We start from the raw sequence: 5736 nt of genomic DNA, 5'->3' as shown, positions 1-5736 counted from the left end.
GATCAAGGGAGAAGAGGCCAGGCCAAAGACTGTATTTCCGAATATTTGGTATGTTATCAAATTAACTTCCATCGAAAAGTTATAGCTAAATTAAATAACTAGGATCTTCGTGACCATGGGTGTTCACACATATTTTACAAAATAAAGAAATTATTTGGGATACCTCAATGGATGCAAAAATAGATACGTCTCAATTTCTATACAGTGTTCTCTACAAAACACTGCAAAACAGTGGTCTGTAAATTTACTCTGTTGTGGCTTCGCTCTTCACCAAACTTAATTATTGCTTGATCTCAAAAAGACCCACTTTTCAAAATAATGAATTTGAAATTATAGCCATAAATAAATAGTAGAACTTTAGTTCTTCTTTATGAAAGTAGAACAAAATAGCGACACGTTATAATAAAATTAGGAAAGTAAAATAAAATAGGTATTATGAGAACAGAGTAAAACAATTCAGTGACCCCATGATGGATTAAATATACTGTAGTAACTAAACTATATTTGCAACTGATGCCTAATAATTTTTTCAGTCATAATTTCTTGTTTGATGAATTTAGATTGTGTTTTATTGTGATGTTTGATGTTTATTTCAGAATTACTTAATGGGGAAAGTTAAAATAATAACTTCCATGTGATTACTTGGGAAAAATTTTAATAAGATGGAGCAGGTTTAAACCTTACTTTTAGGTAACTTAATTTGTACCATGTTTTTGTTTTCAGACATAATTCTTTAAGAAAAGACCACGCGTTTTAGGTGGAATAGTTCACAATCCTTTTATTCTAAGTAATCACATAGTTCCCTCAATAAGTCTTCCAAATAACAATAGGTATATAGATTAAAACTTGCTCTTGCCATTTTTTTCTTCGTTTATTTAGCTAAATCAATATTTTGAGTTAAGCACAGTTGTAATTACAGAGAGAACAATGTTCTCCTAATTTTAATAATAATGCAGATGTTCTTATACTATCTATGAAGTGATCGAAAATGTGACCTTTATCCACATTTATTAATGTATCATGGAGAAGCCCGTCTATGAACCTATTTCTGAAAAACAGCCTGTTTTTTTCTTAGATGTCACCTACTTTTACTAAAACATTTATTGCACTACTAAATTTCTCTTAGTTTCCCATATCTTAAAACAGAAAGCATAATCCATTTCAAATAAAAACTTTTCCAGGGTAATAATCATTTTGCATATACATGAATTTAGTATTGACATAGCTAAATTTCTCTAAATAAATAATTACCATGTTCAATGCATAATATACCAAGCGTGCCTGTTAAACGATAGTTTTGTTACGCAAGAATTTCATTATGAAAACCTGCGAAATACAGTCTAACACATTTGAAGAATTAACACTCTTAGATTGTAATTGGAAGATAAGTTCTAATTACCGTTTAATTTCTTGGTTGAAAATCTTTGGCACATATAATATAAAATTGACTTTGAAATTATGCAATTAATATGATTAGCATTTAGATACTCCTTTTGTAGCTACAGTGGTTTGATTTGTTTGGTTCAAAAAATGTGCAACCAGAAAAAAAAAAAAGTGGTTAAAGTTTGGGAAGTTTAAAAAGTGGCCATTAGTATAGTTAAATCTATAATTTTCTGTGTTTATGTGAACCGGTTCAGTATTGGCTTGCTGAAAATATGGCATATTCTATAGAAGTATGCTGTGTGAAGTATTTTATGCCAGGAAGATAAACTTTTTTTAGAATTCTGTTATCAAGGCCATGAATTAATATGCAATGTTGTAACACGATCCTATGATCTTTGTCAAATCAATTATGGAAAGTTAGAAGTCTCGTCTCTTTAAAATTGATGTGTTCTTAGAATTGATGAATCGATCGATTGCTTAAGCTATGTGTTTTATTAATACAGATCTCAGGGAATTGTTTCGCCAATTATATTTCTAGAGTAGACATTCCTATTTTTTTAATGGGATTATTTACTTATTAACTTGTCCCAAGTTTTTTCTATTATTTAATTGTCTTAATAATAGCTCACAGTATTTAATGTTTTCTACATGCCAGATACTGGATTAAAAGCTTTTCGTGAATAATCTCATTTAATCCTCACCAAACCAGGAGGAAGAAAGTATCCTTAATCTAATTTAACTGTTGAAATGAAAGCAGAGAGATTAAGTAATTTATGCGCCGTCAGTCAGTGAAATGGCGCTGATGGCATCATTTATATCAAAAGAGGAAGAAAAAGTGATACCTTCTGTAATTTTCTCTATTTCATGAATACTCAGTGTCCACTGCACTAATGAGGTATCTCATTACAGCATATAGACAATCATTCCAATATATTGATTTCATCTTCTAGTGTTTAAACCAGTCATGTTCAACTGATAATACTCCTAAACCTGCCATTTGTTCCAGAAGATTTTTTAATTCTTGTTACTATATAAAAAGCATGTTCAATATGAATTATTAATGAATTATCATATATTTTTTAAATATCATGAGTGGCAGTTGATCTGGAACAAAAATTAGATACAAGTTCAGGATTCGGGATAGAATTTTTTACATGGCTATAGTTCAACAAAGAATTTTAAAAAACAATGTATACAATAATAGAGATTTTTATTGCAAGTGGTATATATTTATGAAAACTCTTTAATAGTAGTTAGAGCATGCAGAGACTTTTGTTGAATTAATGAAGCCAAAGTACCACTTGTACATGATAATATGAATAGCTTTTAAAAGTGAGAAGTTTTATCCTGAAGTACACAGCTATGCATGTGCAGTAGGTTGTTCTTTGTACAGAAAGACAATTTTGCTGACAGTGAGAGTTTCTACATGGAAGCCCCCATCGTCAGCAGGACCTAAGGTGATTCGAGACAATTGCAAGAAACACACCTTAGCGAGGAGGGTTTATAAGATTTGTCCATTGAAGGATGTGAATGAATTGTAAGTTGGAGAGAGGAAAAACCCCTAGTTTCGCTATTATAAGTTTGGGAAAGATGAGTTGCTAATAATGATCAAGAAAAAATATATAACTCCGTCTAAATTATGGCACGGTAGAGTTTCCGCTGGAATGTTCAGTTATTTTGAGAGAGAGAGAGAAGGGAAAAGGAGGCCTAGAATACGTTTAGAAGCACAGAAGGAATCTTAGTAGATGGAGAGATAACATTCTAAAACCAGGACTGTATCATTTTCCTGAAAATCTCAGAGAAATATGATGAGAAATGAAAAAGCACGGAAAATGCACAGGTTTTAGCTGTGGGGACCAGTGAGGCCTGGACGCATTGAAAATAAAGGCTAAAAACTGTGAGTGAAGGGAAATGCCTGGGATGTGATGACATCAGACTCAGAAGGGCCTCGTTTATCTGTGCTGGGTCTCCCAGTACGACACCCCGCAACAAGCGGTCATGTGACCTCTGCTTAGATCCCCTGGATCCTGTGGTGTTTGCAGCATCACAGTGCAACCGACACCCGTTTTGAACAGAGTAACCGATCACATTCTTTCCTGTCTTTAACCAAAACCTTCCTTCTTCGCCCTTTTCCCCTTCGGCCGCATACTTCTCACTCAACGCTCTCCTTATATCTGGGCCCCTCTTTACCTCGCGGCCTCCATAGGTTTCTGGCTGTATGTTTTCCGTCCCCCGCTTTCTTGATTTACCGGTTGTGAACAGCGTCTACCTTTTCGTTTTCATCTCCTGAATGTGGTGAAATTCAGTCTTAACTGGTCCTCGTGCTGACACTTCAGGACACTTATTTGCTGTACGTTAGTCCTTTGTTTATCAATTTCTCCAAAATCTTGATGTAGTGTTTAAAACGTGGATTTTTTTCTCTCATACAAATTATACTACATCCTAGATATTCTAGGAATCCTATGTTCCTCAAACCGTGAAAAATTAATAATTGTTGACATTCTTCTGTTACCTAAGTTTTAGATTGGCATACGTGATACTGTTCGAGGCCAAAGTCATCCATCCACATGAGTTTAATAAATGCAGGAGGTCCCTTGTGTCCACAGGATGAAACTTGGACCGCTGTGTTCATCCGACAGCAAAATGTCATGCTGGCAAAACACTAGGTCAGCACTCCCACAAACATGCTGACGTGATTGTTTTTCTGCTGTTTTGCTTATTATCATTTTCTCGGCCATCCCAACTAGCTGGACATTCAGTGACATGTTTCATATTGCCAAGGAAAATTCTCGATTGCATGTAAGACAGCTTCTTTGAAAAGTCAGATGGAGTAATCTTCCTTTGCGCTCCAAAATTCGGTCACTTGCTAATCGTATTACTCTCTGATGTACAGCTTCATTCCTGCCCCTCCATTACCAGCTTTCCTTACTGCCACCATTCCAGTTCAGGGCATGACTGTCATATGTCATATTCCTTGTCTATTACAGTCGGTTCTTCCTTGTTCCCCTCGCAGTGAAAATCACATTCCATCTCACATTGCGAAACCTCCCTGCGATGCTAGGAACACGTACTCACCAGTCTGAAAGAACACCGGACAAGAATGAGCTAGTAGGTTTTGGTTTTCTTTTCCTTCTTTTAAAATACTTCTATCTTTATACTCTGACATTAGTACCATCCACTATGGAAGAGAGAAGATTCAACTCCCCAAGCACCTCCTGTTCCCAGCAGTGCTTTGAAACTTCGGCACGTATGTTCTTGGGACAAATGACGGTTTTATAAAAGAAGAACTGTGTGGACTCACTGCGTGTTGAGAGATAAGGAGGGAATTCTAATCTTTTTAAGAAAAATTTTGCTTCGTTGATAGAGTACGTGGAAGGTATCGCTGAAGTGTTAAAGGGGGAGCCAGAACCCCCCCAACAGTGAGACTGACAGGGGGTGGAGCCTAAAACTGTCCCATGAAATCAAGCACGTGCTTGGATTATTGGAGAGACATCCAAGACGAGTGTCAGGTTCATAGAGATGGCAGGAAAACCACAAGACAAAGCTCGATCGCCAAGATTTCTAGCCTGGAGAGATTCTGTGCTGGTCGGGGTTATGGAGAGATGTTTATGGAAATTTTTCAGGGAAAAAAGACAGATGGACTGGGCTTCACAGATTCAGGCTGAGACCAGGCAGAGGAAAACATAATTATGTCTGTCAAAAGCGGCCAGGCCATTATTTTACCTCTTTATGTACAACTGTGAAGCCAGGCTGGGAGGACTTAGCCATTCATGTGTTCATTTTTCCAGTAATTTCTTACTGAGTCCCTCACGTGTGCCAGGCACTGTTCTAATCACCAGATATATAATAGTGCACTCAGACAAATAAAAGCACAAATGTAAGTTCACTTTCATGAGTTTGAAGCAATGGTGGTGATGATGGTGGGGGGACGGTGGTGGTGACGGTGACGGTGATGGTGGTGATGATGGCGGTGGTGATGGTGACGATGGCGGTGACGGTGGCGGTGACGGTGGTGGTGATGGTGGTGACAATGGTGGTGACGGTGGTGGTGACGGTGATGGTGGTGACGATGGCCGTGACGGTGATGGTGGTGGTGATGGTGATGGTGATGGTGGTGACAATGGTGGTGACAGTGATGGTGACGGTGATGGCAGTGGTGATGGCAGTGGTGATGGTGGTGGTGATGGTGATGGTGTGATGACGGTGGTGGTGACGGTGATGGTGATGGTGATGGTGGTGGTGGTGATGGTGATGGTGACGGTGATGGTGGTGGTGATGATGATGGTGATGGTGGTGACGATGGCGGTGATGGTGGTGGTGATGATGATGGTGATGGTGGTGACGATGGCGGTG

The sequence above is a fragment of the Pteropus vampyrus genome, unplaced genomic scaffold (assembly GCF_000151845.1).
Source record: "Pteropus vampyrus isolate Shadow unplaced genomic scaffold, Pvam_2.0 Scaffold230, whole genome shotgun sequence".
NCBI classification, from domain to species: Eukaryota; Metazoa; Chordata; class Mammalia; order Chiroptera; family Pteropodidae; genus Pteropus; species Pteropus vampyrus.
This window is presented reverse-complemented; position numbering follows the sequence as displayed.